This window comes from Dermacentor albipictus, chromosome 2, assembly GCF_038994185.2.
Source record: "Dermacentor albipictus isolate Rhodes 1998 colony chromosome 2, USDA_Dalb.pri_finalv2, whole genome shotgun sequence".
NCBI lineage: Eukaryota > Metazoa > Arthropoda > Arachnida > Ixodida > Ixodidae > Dermacentor > Dermacentor albipictus.
The window spans coordinates 192,661,815-192,682,247 of NC_091822.1; the positions used below are offsets into that span (position 1 = coordinate 192,661,815).

The following is a 20,433-nucleotide window of genomic DNA, read 5'->3' on the forward strand; positions in this document are numbered from 1 at the left end:
TTCTTTCCGTATTTCATTCGTTCTTTATCTTATTTTCCGGAGCAGCGCGATGCTCGCCTGACGGCTGTGTCTGCTGTCGCGACCAGCCAGGACGACTGTGCTTCCGTGATCTGCTGGCGACTGAACGTGTGCGTGTACGCATAGGATGATGACGAAGGCAGGCGACTGATTTTGGTGTATAGTTTAACTATTTCCTATAGGCGTTAGGAAATCAGAGGGCTGATACTGACCGGTCATCCAAAAATAACGAAGACAAATGAAATGAGCCCGCTGGAGCAGCTGGTAAATGGTTAATTTTTGTTCCATATTGAAACGGAAGACCTTGCCTAAACAAACTACGACACGTTCTTACCCTGCTCAGATAGTTTCGAAGTCATTATGCTATAGCAACAAAACCTATCACAGCAGTTTCAAGTGCATTGCAGCAGACCTGACGCTCTGGAGCTTAGGAGAGTAAGGAACACCGTTTCGGTCGCTTTCTATAGGCTTTTGAAGAAACGCAACATGGATAATGGCCACACGGTAAGTAGCCCGACGACAGGTCCTCGTACGAACTGGCTTCAAGGGTGGCTTCAACGCAAGTGACAAAAAGCATACGCACCATCTGGCGCATTCGGTTTCTTATTAAATGAATAAAAGTGAGATCAGCCTCATTAGAAATGGCTAAACCATAATCTCAAGTATGCTACTCAGGAGTGTGCTTACATGGAGTATGGTATGTCCAGACGATCAGCCAGGCTAACATATTCAGCTGATCATTAAACTTCAACATCTCCGAGGAAAGAAAAAAAATAAAGGAAACCAAGATGAAAACAACGGGCATTGCACACACACACACGTCACAAGCATGCACAAGGAGTCACCGTTGGTACCAGCACCGGAAACAAGGTCTATACCTGTTCAGTATAGTCACCACATTTGGTACAGCCGCCATTTATGTAAGCAGAAAGTATGGTTGCTGTGTCGCCACGCGCCCCAGCACCGAATAAACGGTAAAGTTGTTTGGTACAATCATAACATTATCACATAGGGAGAGTGCCACACAATTTTTAACAGATGTACGGGTGGCATTAAAACTTGTGCATAAACTGAATAAGCGAAAAAACTATAGGAAATTGGCACTCAGAAACGCCACTCTTACACTGTTCTCTTGTTGTTTCGCCAAATGAAGTGGGTCAACGTAACTTGCCAATACAAAAAATAAATAACTTCTTTCTTCAGCATTTGCGATATGACATCGCCGATATGACTAGACTTATATTAGGTAATTGGTGAAAGTCATAGATGCTCATGTTATTCGACTGCGTTCAACTACACTCTAAAAACTTTAACATCCTTAAGGGTGCAAATGACTTTTCCCATCTGTGACACCTCTATTGGGTGTGTTGCTACACCCCAAATAGGGCTGCTAAGTAACACCCCACAAAGGAAAGGGTGTTGAAATGACGACACTTTGCCTATGGGCGTTAAATAAAAAAGCACCCTTTAAGACATGGCTGTAAAACAAACGACACCCTTCCTATATGGGTATAACACAGACACCATCCTTTCAATATGGGTGTAGCATGGACATTACCCTTCCAAATAGTTGTTATCCCTGCAAGTACAGATTAAAAATATAATTATGGGGTATTACGTGCCAAAACCACTTTCTGATTATGATGCACGCCATGATGGGGGACTCCGGAAATTTGGACCACTTGGGGTTTTTCAACATGCACATAAATCTAAGTACACGGATGCTTTCATATTCTGCCCCCATCGAAATGTGGCCGCCGTGGCCGGGATTCGATCCCGCGACCTCATGCTTAGTAGCCTAAACACCATAGCCCCTAAGCAACCACGGCGGGTCCCTACAAGTATTTTAGCGTTCACTACACCATGTAGTTAAGGGACCACCTAGATATTGTAAATGCTGCCTAGCCTTAGCTATGTAACTATCGTGTTCAGTGTATGAGCCAGTATGTGAGAGGTGTGGCCACATTGCTCCCCTGGTTAAACATGTATGACTATATTTAATGTGATAAACGAGAAGAGAGGGGGTTAACCGAGGGGCCCGATTTTTATTAGTCGTATCATAAGAAGCCAACAAACACTGACACCAAGGACAACATAGGGGAAATTACTTGTGCTTAATAAACAAAATAAAGAAACGATAAATTAATGTAAATTAAAGTGGATGAAAAAACAACTTGCCGCAGGTGGCAACCAAACCAACAACCTTCGCATCCAGTGCTGGCTAAATGAGTTCATACCTTTGTTCAAAATTATGTGTCACCTCCGTGTCGTGTGGTACACAGCTTCGCTGGTCAGCCACGTGCACACAGTGGAATGGCTCGCGATCTTTTAGCCTGTTTTATTTATAGCAATGAAGATTACATCAAATTTGGCCAGAATGTTTCTAGATTTGTTGTTATTTCACAATATGGAAGCGACAGCTTTTACTTCCTGTTCCGGTTAAGTCCACATATATCGTTCAATCAGCGCATAAATTACGAAATTGCGCGAGCGCTGTCTTCACTGTCTTTAAAGATGGAACTAAACATTAGTAAGCAGGAATTATGCTTTCTATAACCATACTTCGTGAGCATAGCGTCCAAGTAAAAACACGGGATGAACGAAATATTTCATTCTTGTTTCTGATGTTGTTATCACTGTAGTGTCTCCAAGAGTATTTGTAAGGCATACTGGTTTTCAAGTGACTTCATTTGATTTTGTCAAAGAGAACACTTAATTTCTTTCTTTCTTTTTTGTAATGTGCGAGTGCCGGGTGTAATTAGCGAATACAATCCCTTGGCCCGGTCCGCGACTGATGTCTCGAGATAACAGCGCTGTTTTCTTGACGTTGTTTGCACGTGTTTTTTCCACATTGTCCTAGCAGACGTGGGCTGGATACCATAGCGTAAGCTTGATTTGAATGGCAGCCTGCGTAATCCCGCTTATTAAAGAAGTGACCCGACTGTGTTGCTGGCTTTATTTCGTAATCTGTCCGGGGCGTAGGAGGGAAAGCGCAATGAGCTTACTAGCAGGCGTCGCTAAACAAATAAGATCCGTCAGAAAAGGTAAGCTTCATTTGACGACGTGTATTGTTTTTGTTTATTTTTTTATTCCCTGCAGCGGCTTTCTGAAAGCTCTTTTTTTTGTTTAGGTGAGGGCACTATGATATTACACTATTGGAACTAAGTACACCGTTGAATTTGGACGCCTTGTAATGAGGGGAAATGTCTCGCACGCTCCTCCTTGTTCTTTCTATCGCACCAAAAAATATGGCAGCTTGCTCCTGATTAAGAAAATGAGTCTTCCTTTTCTCAGTTGGTCAGATGTCTCAACCTTCCTTAGCTTCACGGCGCTGAAATCTTGCTCACTGTCATCTTGTCACGTATACCTAAGTCGACCTTGTTCCGTGATCTCATAACATGGTCACTCTCCTAAACTATGGATTCCCGACAATGTATGTGTCATCTGTTCTCACTGCTTTACTAAAGCAGTCTTACCTCTTCCACGTTAGTTGGGATGTTCGCGGCTTTACCAGCTCCTTGTATATGTTCGTTTCAAAGCCTGTTTTTCCTTACTGCTCGATCCACACATCTATCTCAGTGTCTCAGCAATTTTCAGCCACTTGAATGTTTCCGGTATGCTAAAACATATTTCGCAACATCGAAGCAAGGCTTTGAGAGACTATTGGTGAAAGGCGAAATTTTTCATCCACCCAGCGGTAGCACACAGTAGGGTTGCCAACTGTCCCAACTTTAGCGGGGCAGTCCCGACTTTTTCAGCATATATCCCGAGTACCGACCTTCACCCTGTCGGGGACAGACAAATCTTCCGTCTTTTTTCTACTGAATCAATAAACTGGATTTCATCTTTATAAAACCTGACAGCCTGGTTGCAACTTCTCTATTGTCTTCTGTTGCATTGCCACAACATAAAGGTGGTCTCGTTTCCCTTTCTGTTCTTTTTTTCGTGGTGCTAGTTCTGTTTTAGGCTCTAACCGTGCACAACACCTCTATCTGATGAAGCAGTTGCGGTCACTGTCTGTCTGAGTCAAGGTTAAAAAACACAGAGATGCTTCGGACCCACGCGGGTTCCTTGGCCACAGCCATGATAGCGAAGCAACTACTGCACCTTTCTTGTTATGAAACGCGACATGGTAGGACAAGAAAATTGTAATTTTGTCGCAAATACAGACTCACTGTCCCTGGAAATGACAGGATCGTTCGTCGCAAGCCGCCTCCCCCTACCCCTTTTTCTTCTTTCTCCTGACTTTGTGCACTCGAGAGCTGGCAGCTAGCACAACTCTACAATATCCCCCTGTCACCGCCCGCCGTAGTGGCTGTGGCTTTGCACTGCTAAGCCCGAGGCCGCGGGACCAAATCCCGGCCGCGGCGGCCGCATTTCGACGGGGGTGAAATGCAAAAAACGCCCCTGCACCGTACATTAGGTAAACATGAAAGAACCCCAGGTGGGCGGTATTAATTCGGAGTCCCCCGCTATGGCGTGCCTCGTGATCATATCGTGGTTTTGGCACGTTGAACGCCAGTATTTCATTAAATTTTCCTTTCATGACTCTTTTTCCACCTTGCGGACTTCCGCAGAACTGACTTGTCTTAAAAAAATGTACACAAACCTCATCTCAAATGTATAATAAGTTCTGATATTTATGATAATCAAACAAGATCGAAACATATTGCGCTGCACATTGTGTGAACAGGTCATTGAATGCTGTACCAGTGAACTTCGGGAACAGTGAACATATATACGTATTTACGAACGCCGCAAGCTCCAATATTGTGTTCCACTGCTTCGTTCGTGGCTCCGCAAAAAGCGATGGACTCCCTTAGCTGGTAAATGTCATGCCACTTTGGTTCTCCGTTTTGTGAAGGTCCGTGAAACGTAACGTTAAAGAACAAGGTTCTTTCTTTTATTTCGAGGTGAGGAATTGTTACGTGTAAAGAAGGTTCATGGCTAAATTCAGAAAGCGAACTTCTTGGAGGCAAGATAAGGCACAAGAAAAGACAGGACCCGGCTCTCTTGAAGAAGGGGCTGACTGCTTCTTAGCACGGGAACTGTTGCAAATGTCACAAGAGAGAAGCGAAAGAACACAGTAATTTGCACTTCCAGTTACAGTACAGCTACCTCTGCTATCCGCCGAATACGCTGAGCTCGGCATTACCGCACTTCCCGTCCGAGCCACACATCGGCAACGGCCGCCGTGGCGCGACTCGCGGCGCCTGCGGTTCCTCAGCGTCGTTTCGTGGCGGACAAGCAGGCGCAGCGTGCGGCAAATAATCCGCGCGGGCGGCGCCGGGGATGAGCTGCGGGACATTCTCTTCCTTAAGAATGCGCGCCCTTGTAAGCCGAGCTGCTCAAGATTTTTCTCGCGATTCCGAAGGCCCGCCGCGGCACGGCCGTTCTAATTAAATCCGCGGTTGCCCCCCACGCGATACGAGTGCCGTGCGACTTCCCATGCGCACCCCACAGAGGCGTGGGTTTCGGGAGAGGACGCCGCTTCGGTTCCAATTACGAAATTTGAATAACGATCTCGCCTAATTTGCATGGGCCCGACTGGACACTGCTCTTCTGAACCGGCCATCCGTCGCCGATGCAGCGTCCGCGCTGTGCCTTTCCCCTCCTCCTCTCCCTCCCATTGCACTCCCACTCGCAGTCCCGGTTCGTTACCTAACTCCACTCGTCCGTGGCGTAGTCGCGGTCCGAGCGCCTCGCTTACAGCCTCTGGACATACGGCAGTGCTCTTGCTTTTCCCTGCGGCTCGGATGACGCTTCGCTTGATGAGGTGGCTTGCCCCACTGCAGCTAGCGCCACTCAGCTGGTCTCTGGGATTAAAAAAAAAGGACACGAAAGCAAAAATAAATTTAAATAATTAGTTAATATTTAATAAACAAATAATAACGAAATAATAGTAACTGTTAGAAATAAAAATAGAGAAAAAAGCAAGAGGCGGTGGCTGGGGTCTGGAAGATAAGGTCCCTGCATGCTCATAGCCCTCGCTGTAACGAAATCGCTTCACTCGAAGAAAGTTTTCGTGACTTCAGGATCATACATGATCATACATATGTTAGTATATGTTATTATGTATGTTGTGTGTTACTATATGGACGTTGAAATAAATAAATTAATTAATCAATCAATCTCAGAGAAGCAGCAGATTTTTACTTCTTGAACGCATGCAGTTTGCTCTTTGTTAACTGTAACTGATTGTGGAATATATGAGGGCGAGATTGTTGGCACTATTAATGCTCTACTGCCACAACGAACACACCAACGAGCCAGACATGAAAGAGCACTCGTTTTGTGCACTGCGTGCTTGTCCATGTGTTCTCGGTGCTGTGAGAGTGCAACATTTTTCACGATTCGTTTTCCTTGCGACCGGGAATGCTCTTCCAGTTATGCGTACTTGCCACTAACACCCGCGAAAACAATAACGTCCGCGAAGAAAGGCGAGCACCTTGCATGATTAGTTTCTTGAATACCGACAGTTTATTTCAGCAGTAACGTCATGGTTGCCATTTTGCTTCCCATCATCGGCTTTACCTTCACGGTTCCTAACAGTTTCGTAGAGAGAGAGTGAGAGAAAGGCAAAGGAAAGACAGGGAGGTTAACCAGAGATTATCTCCGGTTGGCTACCCTGTAATGGCGGAGGGCCAAGGGGATGCGATAGGTGAGAGAGAGGATAAAATTTTAAAGAAAGGCACATACACGCACGTACACAAAAACTGTTTCTGTGGGCACTGCCACGCAGCCTGCAAAGGCGTTCCTAGCGTTACGCAGTGTCACCGTACAATCCTACGTCACACAGTGTCATCACAATTTGCCAGAAAGTCCAGTGTCATTTAAGTACCGCAGCAACGCCTTCAGAGCGGATCGCGCTGATGTTCGCGTAGGCCAGTTTCCAAGAATCTTGTTTTCTGCCATTGGGCGTTTGTCCAGTTTGTCTAGAGTGGCTGAGAGGACTGCTCTTTGCGGGTTGAAACGAGAGCACTGACAAAGAAGGTGCGCGATTGTTTCATTGCAACCGCAGAAGTCACAAAGTGGGCTGTTGGCCATTACGATAAGAAAAGAGTACGCATTTGAATATGCTACTCCAAGCCATAAACGGACTAGAAGGGTGCAGTCGCGTCGTGTAAGCTCGGGCGGAATACGCAGCTTGTATCGTGCACCCTTTGTAAACTATGGTTCTCCCTCCTGACTCACACAATGTTGCCTCTCTTGATCCGTTTACCCGCTCTCCACTGGCACAGGTGTCGTACACCCTTAGTCAAACAGGCGTCATTACCCACGCAGTAATTTGAAGTCCTCACTCACGTAATAATTTCACGTCATCATTCTCGCCGTATACAGACTTTCTTGCTTTGGTTCCTTGCACTCCACGTCTGTCGTGCACCGTCCATTGTAAAAATGTTGCTGCACTCTATAGACGTGATCTATGAGCCGCTGCCATTGAAAGCTTGAAGGCTCTGGATCTTATCGGGCTTTGTCGTCAAAGGCCCGGAATGGCGCATTCGCATGCTCCATCGCAACATCCGGCCACGGCTACCGTGGCCAATGAACTTCCAGCAAAGGCTGTACGTAGTTATGTCCACGTAGTGTTGGATGCGGCGTCGGCTGTCATTGGGACACATTGGCGAGACCTCCGCGATATGTCCGTTCCTTAAAACAGCCCCTGGGCTTCCCCTTCTCATATACTATGCCTCCAGTAGACGCCTCACACAACAGCCCACCTTTCTCTTTTTGTTTTCCCTACCTTTTCTTTCTCTTTTCCAATCCTTCATTTCTCACCCTTGGCAGGAAATGCACGAACAACAAGACGAAGACCGCGCGGCACTTCCCGGTTTAATTACGCTAGCTCTTCTTGATGAAGCAAGTTGAACGATTTTCTCTTGACGCGCTTCTTTCGCGCCTCTTCGCCCTGGGAGCTCTCAGCATCTCTCTCTCTCTCTCTACTTTTCTTGCTTCGTCGTCGCCTCCTTTTCTTTTCTGCTCACGAGCTCCGTTTCCTCGGTCAGGCGCGGCTCGATGCGCGCTGTGCGTTGTTTCTGTTCTTCCTGTTTACGCGCAGCCGCGTTTGCCGCTCGCGATTGTTGTCGCCGGCGTTCGCCGAACCGAGGGAGGACCCGGCGTGCGTGGGAGAACGCGAGGGCGCCAGAGAAGCAAGAGCGCGAGGCGTCGAGCCAACGAAGGCGTAATTGCCTTCTTAGTCTTTCAGATTCTCTCCGGCCTTTCCTTACTTTTCCGCCGCCGCATTTCTAGTAATGGCTCGTTGTATCCCCCCTTTCTTTTTCCTCTCTCCACAAGCAAACACTTCGCCTGTCGTTCGCTGCATCAGAAATGCACCGAGCCCTTCGAGAGTTTGTTGTGTTTCTTGGCGTTGTTGTTGCTTTTGGTCGAGGGAGGCGATTGCCGCGGTAGCTACAGCGTTTTTATGTCCCCGTGATGCAGCAAGTCTGTGACGGGAGGATGATGACAGGTAGGAAGAGGGGTCGGCCATTATTAACGCGACGTGTAAACCGGGTGAGTGAAGTCAGGAAAGCGCTTATTTATTGGCTGTTAATCTGCTGTCCACGGAACCGACTCGCGCGGTAGAATGAGCTCGAGGTGCCAGCCGTCATGCCGCCCGCGTGCGTGATATAGACTCGACTTGACGGCCCTTGCCTCCTCGCCCCTTTTTAAAATTTTTTTATTGTAGTTCATACTCCTTACGAGTTTACTTCTCAACGACTCCGCATGGTGCGAAGTCAGCTCTTTTTTTTCTTTTTTTGCTGATTGTTTCGGTGCATGCATTTTCTTCGCTGCCAAAGAAAGCCTCTTTTATCCGGCCTTCAAAACTTCCCTCGTCCCCTTTTCGCGCCCTGTTTTTATTATTGTTGTTGTTGTTGTTGTTGTTGTTGTTGTTGTTGTTGTTGTTGTTGTTGTTGTTGTTGTTGAATATATTGTGTGTTATAAACTAATTTATAAACTAATGCACTGGTAAAGTCTAGCAGTAATTCTAGTTCTCCGTATGATAAAACCAGGGCGAAGCACTGCCAGGAGTATGACACTTGTCGGCTTCGCATCTGAGTATTTTTTCGACACGAAGCTGACGGGCTTTTTCATCCATAACAGCGGCAGCAGCAGCAATGTTGAGGCAGAAAACGATGGATTGTTCAGCCTTGCTACCGTGATCATACACGTCGCTTTTTCTTTCTTTCTTTCTTTCTTTCTTTCTTTCTTTCTTTCTTTCTTTCTTTCTTTCTTTCTTTCTTTCTTTCTTTCTTTTTCTTTCTTTCTTTCTTTCTTTCTTTCTTTTTTTCTCTCTTGGTGTGTTTGTGTGTGTTGTTGCCTAGCCGTGTTAGCGTTCGGTTAACCCACCGCAGTGCCTCAGTTGCTGCGGCGTTCCCATGCTGAGCACGAGGTCGCGGGTTCGAATGCATGCGGCGATGGCTCCATTACCGTGGAGGTGGAATGCGAAAATACCCGTGTGTTCTGGAAGCCCTCCCCTACGGCGTCCTTCATAACCCATAAGCCGTTAGGGCTGAAAGTGTGCACGTAATCGCAGGATAACGAACAGCATAGCACTGTGAAGGCTATAGTGCGTGTGCGTGTGTGGGGACTTGCACACACGCACACACGCACACACGCACACACGCACACACATGCACACACGCACGCACACACACACACACACACACACACACACGCACACACGCACACATACACACACACAGTTAGTCGTGAGGAGCGCTTGATCTAACGAATACAGAGCGAGAGGGGGGAGCGGGGAAGGGGGAGCTCTTTAATGAATCCTGGAGAGGTTTGCCTGGCAGCCGCGCCTGGAGTAGCACGCCTTCCGTGCTGCTCCGAATGGGAATGGTGAGAAATTTACAGGCACACTAGACATCATCACAAAGGGGATCGATCATGCAGAGCAGGCAGGGTCCCGAGGATGGGCTCAGTGGATGAAGTATATGCCATACATTGCTTGGCGTTCCGTACACTTTGCGGCAGGCGTAAATTTCTCTTCTATTCGTCCACTTGCTTGCTTTTTATACTTTTTCTGCTTCGCCGGTAATGCGGGGTAGCCAATATGGCTCGGTCATGAATAAGCCGAGCTTAGCTTAGTTACATTTTCTTCGTCGCGTCTCTTCTTACAAGCCCTTCCCCCTCTATCCTGCCGTATTTACTCTCCCAGAACCATCTATTGTCTCTCTCTCTCTCTCTCTCTCTCTCTCTCTCTCTCTCTCTCTCTCTCTCTCTGCGTCTTGATAAAGTGTACGTGCTTTAGGCGAAGGGGGGAAAACACGCGAATGCCCACATGCATCCCATGCACGTCATAACCCTCTGCAGAATATGTCGAACGTGGCGCGCTCAGATTGCAGCGTTGCACTCGTTGAACACTTACACCGTGTTCTCCATGGTTCCTATGCGGAACAAATTAAGTTGTGCCACCAAGCTACGGATATGCTGTCGGCTATGTACATAGAATTCTCCCGCGCGTCGGGGCGTTTTCCTCTAAGACAATGTAATTACCTTGAAGGCTCTCTTTGTCTGCCGAGTTCGCCTTGTTCTCGATGAGAATTGCACTGCTTCTTCCGAGGCGCGCGCACACGCCGTGCCGTCGAGTACGGATGAAGAGAGAGAAGAAAGGCTCATTTGCATCGGAATGCCAGAAGCGCCGTTTCCGTCGCACGCGTTGGTATATAGCGCCGCGCGTGCCTCCTATACAGCGGTGGTCGAAACGGTATCGCCGCGGACGCCGGCTGCGAACGCGCGCAGACAAACGCAGCAAGACCGAAACCATTAGGGACGACGCCTGCAAGCAGACCGCTCGCATTGCGAGCGAGCTTTGTCTCTAATGCCGTCGTTCGCGCAGAGATGACGGCGCCGCCGGAGCCCGTTTCGGTAAACTCGGCCGCGAAGAACGCCGGGCATTTTAACGACCAAAGACGGCCGAATGCGACATGCCTATATTGTTGCCCTTGTACGTGTTCGCGGTGCGGCTTGTGTATTGCTGCGCCTAATACGGCCGTATTAGGCGCAGCAATCGAGATGAGAGAAACTGTTTGGCGTGCCGAGAACTTGGTGCGCGCGTCAGAGTGTGTGGGCTTAAATGAAGCTGGAAACGAAAGGGAAAAGTTTGTTTCGGCTACAGTCTTTACTTCACTTGGATGCCGTAGGCTCACGCGAACCCAGAAAAGGCAGTAAGTTGCTTCCTAAGCAATATATTTGATTGAAGGAAGCCTATATAGCGACATCCGAAACCGCCCCGAGGAACGAGGCACACGAGTATACCGCAGGTCATCACGGCGGCAGTTCCTGCCAAACTCGTCTTGTATATAGACACAGATTGCTGAGATTGCTGAGATTGCTGAGGTATGTTGCTGTTGCCACCGCGACAATCACGGCGGAACACTGCATGGTTTTATAAGATCTGTCCTGGGCAGATATCATTTCAAGGTGTCCCGTAGTGCTTTGTTTTGTTCCACGTGGCCTTTAATTTCCCTCAGAAGGAAGCCTTCCCCCGCGTATGAGCATGTCATAAAAATCCCAAGACTGCTCTTATTTGAACAGATGACAATACCTCGTGTTTTTTGTGGAGGTTGCGGGCATGTATAGGCAAACAAATCGCCCAGTCAGTGCTTTTATTCTTCGTCTTGCTGTCCTTCTAGCCATGACTCATCTATAAAACATTGCATATACAATGAATCAATTTAATCCATCCTGATGTATCACGACAGTAGAGGAACCGCTATCCATCCGACATAACATGTGGGTTCGGTAGCGTTATCGCAGGCACGTGCTCTTAATTTCATGTTGTGTACACGTTCAGTCCTTCCTAACTTATTAACCACGTTCCAGAAGACATTGTTGTTGGTGTCTGTTGAGCTTATTTCTTTTTCTTTAATTAACGAATCTGTCACTGACCCCCGCTGTGCGTAATTTACAAGCCCTCCACCAGCGACGACTTCCATATGGGCCCGTCTTATTTTAGGACGTTAAACGACGCTTTCAAACTCATCGCCTTTTACTGCAGGAAATTGTTCCTTGTGCCCGTATGTGTTCGTGAAACCTACCTAACTTTTTTTTTATTTCTTTCTCTCTCTCACTTTCTCTCTACTTTTTTTATTTCTTTTCCATTTTCCCCTTGGCTTTCTTTGACCTTCCCTACCACCTTCTCTTTGTGTTCTCTCTCTAAACGGCATTATTCACTAGCGCTCGCTCACTCACTCACTCACTCACTCACTCACTCACTCACTCACTCACTCACTCACTCACTCACTCACTCACTCACTCACTCACTCACTCACTCACTCACTCACTCACTCACTCACTCACTCACTCAATCAATCAATCAATCAATCAATCAATCAATCAATCAATCAATCAATCAATCAATCAATCAATCAATTCCCCGAACGTAGGCTTATACGTTTATGCTAGGTGAAGTTCCTTACTTCTTTCTATCTGGGTCCAAGGTGTTCTTATTGCCTGTAAGCGGCTTGGCTAGTCGTCTAGTGTTAATGGACGTACGTGAACAGTATAGAAGTTTCAAGCAAAGAATAGAAAAGAAAAGAAAAGGAAATTAACGTCAGATCTAAAGTTCACATATACATGCGCACAACATAAATTGAGTCTGAGATATACCTCGACGCTTCATTAGGCAGAGCTGCGTGCTGAAGAGGATTACGCTGGCCATGATGATAAGTATATACTGATGAAGAAGATTAAGGGTGCATATAATGCTCACCGGAGAAGAACCAATGTTAGTTCGCATGGATGGAAATTTTTTTGCCAACGCACAAATGGTGCCCCTCGTTAGTGCCGCGTTCCAAACACAGCGCTCGCTAAAGCGTGCACAAGAGCCACCAGAACACGGCAACAATTGGTAACACGCAAACACGAATGTGCGAAAACGGAGGGGAAAAAATAAAACCCGCTTATAAAACGCTTTAATGCGACCAATGATGCAATATCGAGATCCATAAACTTTCAGATATTCCTAATTTTTCAATAATCTCCGATTTGGCGCACGCAAACGAAACATGGTATTTTTTAAAAGGAGAGGTGAGAGGAAAAGAGAGGATCAATTGATGCAATTGATGATATCAACATTAGCCTAGAAGGTGTTTTGAATATCATATTAAACTTAGATACTAAAAAACCAGCCGGCCCTGATGGAATTCTGAATTCCTTTTTTAGTACGATTCTCGCTATGGACATCTAAATATCTGTTCATTATATGTCAGAAGTCCCTTAATAGTGGCGTTGTGCCTTCTTCCTGGAAAAGAGCTAAAGTACTACCTTTATATAAATCTGGTGACAGACCGCTTTACTGCAGGCCTATTTCTTTAACTGCAGCCTCATGTAATATACTAGGGTACATAATCTATAAGCATATAATACGGTTCCTTGAAAATAATAATCTATTCAACAGCTTTCAGCACAGCTTCAGGCGTGGTTTTAGTAGTGTAACACAACCTACGGAGTTCACTCATGACCTTTCTCATTACATCGACTTAGGTTATCAGATTGACACCATTTTCATTGACCTTAGCAAAGCGTTTGACACAGTACTACACTCTAAATTGCTTTTGAAACTCCATAATATTCTAAATAACCCTCAGTTAGTGTCTTGGATTTCCAGTTTCCTTTCTTTGCGTTCCCAATTCGTATGCTATGATTCTGCGGATTCGTCTGTAGTCGACGTTACCTCAGAAGTCCCACAGGGATCCGTACTTGGCCCTCTCCTATTCTTATTGTTTATTAACGACCTTACAGACCATGTTACTTCAAAAATATGCCTCTATGCAGATGATTGTGCTATGTATAGGCCAGTTGACTCACTCGTTGATCATCAGCGCCTTAACGATGCCTTCGTTTCATTTTGTGACTGGTGTGCTACTTGGAAAATTAGCATAAATTTTGATAAAACTGTTATAATGTCTTTTACTAACAGACACATGCCCGTATGTTATGATTATATATGCAACGGTGTACCACTAACATGAGTTTTCTAATACAAATATTTAGGCGTCATTTTTACACCCACCTTGTCTGGGTCTAAACATATAGTAAAGCGTATAGTAGTATAGTAGCATATAGTAAACATATAGTAAACATTTGTAGTAAAGCGTTAAAAAAACTTGGTCACATCCGCCGGACGTTGTCTCCTGCTCCGAGCTAGGGACACTAAATTAGTAGCATACAAAACACTGATTCGCCCAATTTTAGAATCTGCTTCCTCCGTATGGAACCCATATAAACAATATGAAATTAATTGTATTGAGTCGGTCCAGAGGAAGGCTTTTCGTTTTGTTTACCGTCGCTTCGACCGAGACTTTTCACCGTCAGCTGCTCTTGCGGGATTGCCCAGCCTGCATCTGAGGCTGCGGCACTCGCCCCCTGACCTGCGTGTCGGGGGGTGGGTAGATCACATTATACGTTGGACAATAAAGTTTATTCTATCTAGACGGCGGCACATAGAATCTCTGAAGATTTTCTTTTCTTATAAGAACTCTCTTTGTCACCTATCAGATCCCTCCCTTTTAATGCCTGCTTGCCCGGCTTCAACTATAATGCCTCTAATATCAGACCACTCCATCCACGCACTAACACTTTCAAATACAGTTTTTTTCCCCGCATGATTGAACAGTGGAATTTGTTACCTGCCGAAGTTCGTTTGTTACCCATTCCTCAGTTTTTAAATGCTATTGCTGATGTATAGTTCCTTCACAGTTTTATATTTCTATGTTCTTGTTTCTGCATATCATAATCAGTTTTCCTCGCATGTGCACCCAATCCTGCCGTAGCCCTAACGGGCTGCAGTATAAATAAATAAATAAATAAATAAATAAATAAATAAATAAATAAATAAATAAATAAATAAATAAATAAATAAATAAATAAATACATTCCTTCAAACAAATATGAAAGTAAGAATGCCGTCAGTACATTTATCTACAAGTGCAAAATACATCTCGAATAAACCAAGCTAAAGAGACATTGCTTGAGAGCACTGCATGAATAGTAAATTATTCAGTAAAATATTGTGGCAAAGTTCATACAACTATAGTGCGCGCACGATGAAGAAGCATATGCGTAAAAAGCGCTAAGCGACACTGCACTACATGAGTGTGGGTACTGAGCAAACTGAAATGCGGCAACACTTGCCAGATCACGCCAGACGCGTGCGCACTAAATTTCGCTTCAAGAACGAACGTTTCGAGTAATCTAAACCTCGCACCGCTCTCCCCCTATACACGGTGTGCAAGAATGCTCGCGTCGGGATGTCTTCTTCCTTGCCGCGAAGGCGGAGCCGACGTCTTCCGAATATTCCGCTTGCCTCGTGCGAATTCGTTTCGGTGTCGGATTGGTCAGCGACGCCCGAGGACTACGCTGTGTTTGAAGCGAACATCGCTTTTCCGGACAAATTTCTTTCGCCCCGAGGTTCGGTTCACTCGAGCGGAGAGGAGCTCCGAATTACGACGTGCGCGCTGCGCCGTGAAGGATGCCTGCTGTCGGGAAAACGCTGCGCTGCGCAATTGGAAGTTTGAAACCTTCCGGCCTGAATTCGTGGGATCCGCGTAGCAGCAACTGGGGAACGCTGGGGAACACCGCGGCAATTTCAACCACCGCAGCCACCCCGCATAACAAATCCGCGCACTTCGTCCAGGCACGAATTGGTGCTCGTCTGATTTCGTCTACAACATTTTTTAACATTTTTCTTTCAGTGCAGAATCGCCCGTGTGAGCTCGTTTCCGCAGACACGGGAGACTCGGAGTTTGCTAAAGAAGAGGGCAGGGAACGAAATCCCGCCGTTCCTCCTACTCTGCTCAAAATGAAAGAAAGAATTGTTGTTAGACATGAGAAAGAATAAGGAAGGAGAAGAAGAGAAAGACGCGTTAGAAGACGTTCTTAAAGACGGCGAAATGAGCTTCGCACGTGTTGTGAACCACACCGCACAGCAGCTTGCGGGGGGGGGGGGGGGGAGGAGGCCTTCGTGTCCGCAGCAGGCAGTTACGGAACGTTCGCGGGAAATCGTGGCGGGGCCCCAGTCAAACATTTCGGTCGCGTGCCCCCGTTCAACTCAACCCGATCCAGGAGCCCACTCAAGATATCGCGGGAGCGAAGGTGCGGCAGGCGAGACGCAAAATCAACAGAACGAAACACGGTGAGGTGGCGCGGGAAACCCTATGCTTATAGGGATACGGCGCTTCGGGAAATGACACACCGTTAGCTCGCATCGCACCTCTGCCGACGGAGCGCGCCCTCCAATCTTCCGCGCCGTCCTTGCTTCTCTTAGCGAGGCGAGCTCCCCCTAAGCGAGCTGGTTCGTATCGTCTTCCATTCCGCTGTTCTTTCTTTCTTTCTTTCTTTTTTTTCTTTTTATTTTGGTTTCGTTCCCGCGTTTCCTGCCGCCCATCTGCAAATTTCTTTGTCTCGATCTCGCTAAAGAAAACGTTGCCTAGAACTTACAAAGTTTATGTTCGTCTTTAAAAAAAGAAAAAGAAAAGAAGCAAAGAAGACCAGACAAAACTCCTTGACATTACTTGGGGTGAAATCAGGGAGTGAAGCAACGAAATGGGTAGCTTTTAAGTGCTCCCTGACTGAGGCAGCCTTTGTCGGGTGTTCTCGAAAGAATTTCTAGTGTTTGTTTCTCCTTTGTCGTGAAATACGTAAATCTTCTCCTTTGGGGCGTTAAACAGCAATTTCTTTGGTCGAAACCAACGATCTGAGCGAGTTCACTTCCGTTAGGGCTTTTTCTTGTTTCTTTTTTTTTAATTCTTGCATGTTGTGCTTTCCAGACCTCGTGCTTCCCGGTAGTGGCACTTGGTTCGAGCACACCTTCTGTCTCTCTCTCTCTCGCCATGGCGGCGTGTCTTGTGCAAAGCCGATGCAGCAAACTTGGGGAAGTCGATTTCGTAGCTGAACACTCGGCGCCAAGCTATCCCCTAGGGAGGCCGCGGGTAAAAAATTGCTCTCGTTTCTGAACACCGCGCCGCTGGTGACAGGCGAAGGCAAACTTCCTAGCTTTAATTTTAAAAATGGGATGTGCTTAGCAACGCTCAAGGCATCTCCGTCAGAGCGGAAACTTCGCTTCCCTTTTCTTGCGCGTTTGTTCCGCATTGAAGCGATTCCTGTTTCCTTTCCCGTCGTGACTTGTGTGATGATCACAAAGCAACGCAGCAAGGACTTTCCCATAGCAAACTAAGCCCTTGAGCACTAATTTATCTCGAAACATTTTAAGCATAATTGCTTTATCTTACTTCACGATTAAGAACCGCGGCTTTCTATTTGTAAAATGCTGAAGCAAATCAGGACCCGGATTCACAAAATCTTCTTACGCTAGAATTGTTAAAAAATATTTCAGTCAATCCTGATGCAGGACATAGTAAAGGTGACCGGCCAATTTGAAAGAGCACTGACGTAAAAGTGCGAAAGCTTTGTGAATTCGGACACAATTTCTGTAATAATATGTATAATTTTATTATTAGCTATATTTAATATAGAGGCTGGCGCGTAGTACTTGTTTTAATTTATTAACTGGCACAGTTTGAGAGCTTTGGCTCCAGGAGAACCCACCATCTCATAATTGTAGCTGAGGAAAATATAAACATTACACGAGACCTCTCTGGCAACATCAGTAATTTCCTGATTGACCTCGTCGAAGTCTCAAGCAGTTCATCCACGTCTGTTTGATATGAGAGAGAGAGAGAGAGAGAGAGAGAGAGAGAGAGAGAGTTCCGAAGAAATATGGTTAGGCGATGGTGACTCCGAAATTTGTAATCGGCTAATCCAACACAGTACAAGCTATTGGGGTAAAAATTTTAAAAATAATAATAAAATAACACATTACTCTGTTACTGCTACTGAAATTCGTGCCCTGTATTGGCAGTTAAGTGCGTTTACTCCGCGCTATGAAAATATGCACTGCACCACTTTGATAAAATTTCTCCTGTTGATGTTTATATGCAAGTTGCATACTTTTCTTACATGTCCACTTGAACTAAGCAAGCAAGATATCAGATCATTATTAGACATTCACAACAGGGCGCGTAGCTTCTATTTATATCCGCGCTTATTGCGCTGATACTTATGTGCTAACTGTTCTACACTAATTACACTATTCGCCTGTGTCGTATAGCACAAATCTGCTGATTGAGCTGGATTACTCGAAGAGCCGGACATTACTTACACTGGAAATGGGAACGGATGATCAAGTATTTAACAAAATTTCCTGTGTATTCAATTTTCTAACGATTTACTTAAGCGCGCACACTGCACTATACGAATTCAAGCCAGTGATTTCAGAAGGCACATCCACTTGGAACGAATTTTGAAACAAGTACCAGCTTGGAGTTAAACGCTGTAAAATTTGCGGTAAAAATGCACTGTCACTCCACTTTTTTCAGGTAAATGCCTTTTTTATGTTTTTAAGCTCAAGAATTACGGGCGCTCCAATGCATTTCGTGACAATCTTTGGGAACGCATATCTCGAAACTCGAGTCATCTTCGGTATTCAGTCCAAGTGAATACGAATGTTGAATTCACCGGCTACAATTCGTAAATTGCAGGGGTGTGCGAATAGTGATTTTTCAGACCGAATCGAATGCGAATCGAATAGTGCCAGAAGCGAATCGAATCGAATATCTAATACTTTCCGAATAGTTTTCGAATAATGAACAGCCGTTATCACAATCAATATAAAGCGATGTTCACATTCCAGTATTCTTAATGTTATCAAGTATCTGTCATTACCTAGTATGTTATAGAGCGTTCCTTCTTAAAAGCATAAATGAAACATGAGAAGCAAAGAAGTATACTTTCTCCGCATGCACAGGGCTTTTCAGAGAGTGCGAGTGATCGCTCTGCAGCCTGTAAATAGTATGGCTACTCAAGTGACCAGCCTGCTCCACTATGCAAGTTCCCATGTTTATGTATATACCATGCCCGCGGGGGTAAATTCTTACCGTACTTTAGCTACAATTTTAAGTTTATTTAGGTGCAGTTGACGTTTAGAAATATTTGAAAAGTATTCGAGAGATATTCGCATTTACGAATAGTCACTATTCGATGCGAAGACAAAATCGAATATGACACTATTCAATTCGTTGTTCGAAAGTTTCGTACATTCGCGCACCCCAGGTAAATTGCCCTTTCTCGGTAAAGTAACTATTTTAAAAGTTCATAAACGAAACTTTGTTAATTAGGCAAATATTCACTTTAAAATCTCTTGCAAACAATGTCCACCTCTAAAAGCAATTCAGCTCAATTAGCAGAATTGTGATACACGCACGGGTGATTTCTTTTTTTCAACTTCTAATAACGATTTTTTTTTAAATACGCTATATAGACAGAGAAGGTAAAACGCATAACACTATAACACTGGAGAGCGCAGCGTTGGTTATGCTGCCAGTATTTGTGCACTAACGCGCAGTCGGTGAAGGAATAAGGGATCGCCGCCAAATAGACAAGTGGAGCACAGCATGCAACCGATTCCCGGAACGAGCACCGGTAATCCCCTGCTTCACGAAGCGAGATCGGCGGCTCCCGCATAGCCGCATAAATGGATAACGCGGCTTACCGCGATTCCCGAAGCTCGTTCATGAATGTCTCTTCCAGAGGGCGCGGTCGGCTTCGACTGGGCCCCATCGGCTTGAGTGGCCGCCGTTTGTTAACTGCGGCGAATGCGTAATGTGGCGGGGGTAGCTGCGATCGAAGCCGGCTCTAAGTCGGCTGCGTTTACTCCACGGGGCGCACACGACCAACGTGGTACGTACGTAACGGCGACCGCAGCCTCTCCCCTTGGGTTCGCAATGTTTTATGCTGTCCGCCAAGTCAGGGGTACTGCCCATAAGGCTGTTATGCCGTGCATCTCTTATGGGTTGTAAGGCATGACGAAGCATTGTCTGCATTACATTGATTGCATAGAGGATCGTTTCGTCGATCCTTCGTTCGTTGAGGCTCCTACTTACCTTAAGACGCACACACGCACACGCACGCGCACGCACGCACGCACGCACGCACGCACGCACACACACACACGAGTGAGAGATGTTGCGAATGCAGAGCTGGTGCTGCAATAACTACGTTACTTGCATATGCGTCAAAGCGTGACGAAATTGTGCTTCATTGCTGAATGTCCCTACCAAATGATAAACTGTCTTCTTCACTGTTTCAAAATGATAGTTATAGTAAATAATTTTTGTGAGATGAAAAATAAACCGAGGTTTCCATTATTCACCTGCAGCTCATTCCCTTCCAACGAGTTTTTATACGCTGACCCCTTTACTTGAGGTGCATATAACGCATCAAAAACACGATTGCAGGTATAACTTCATTATATAGTGTTGATTTGGAGCTATGTGTACGGTATTTTTTTAACGGAATTCCGCAGGCTTACAATTGTGACTCGAGAAGTAACGTCTGCCCACCGTG

At 45.8% G+C, this 20,433-nt stretch overlaps 1 protein-coding gene and 2 long non-coding RNA genes across 3 annotated transcripts in view; 1 reads left to right on the forward strand and 2 right to left on the reverse strand.

Moving 5' to 3' along the window:
* LOC135898497 (uncharacterized) overlaps nucleotides 1-5,801 on the reverse strand; it is a 61,997-nt gene extending 56,196 nt beyond the window's left edge. Inside the window, exon 1 of the long non-coding RNA XR_011512333.1 lies at nucleotides 5,680-5,801. This is a non-coding gene — a long non-coding RNA (uncharacterized lncRNA). The remainder of the gene's footprint in view (nucleotides 1-5,679) is intronic.
* The window catches only part of ct (homeobox protein, cut), a 760,713-nt gene that overhangs the window by 272,922 nt on the left and 467,358 nt on the right, over nucleotides 1-20,433 (forward strand). The gene's annotated exons all lie outside the window — the stretch shown is intronic.
* The window catches only part of LOC135898501 (uncharacterized), a 94,161-nt gene continuing 79,538 nt past the window's right edge, over nucleotides 5,811-20,433 (reverse strand). The window contains exon 3 of the long non-coding RNA XR_010563350.1: nucleotides 5,811-5,834. This is a non-coding gene — a long non-coding RNA (uncharacterized lncRNA). The remainder of the gene's footprint in view (nucleotides 5,835-20,433) is intronic.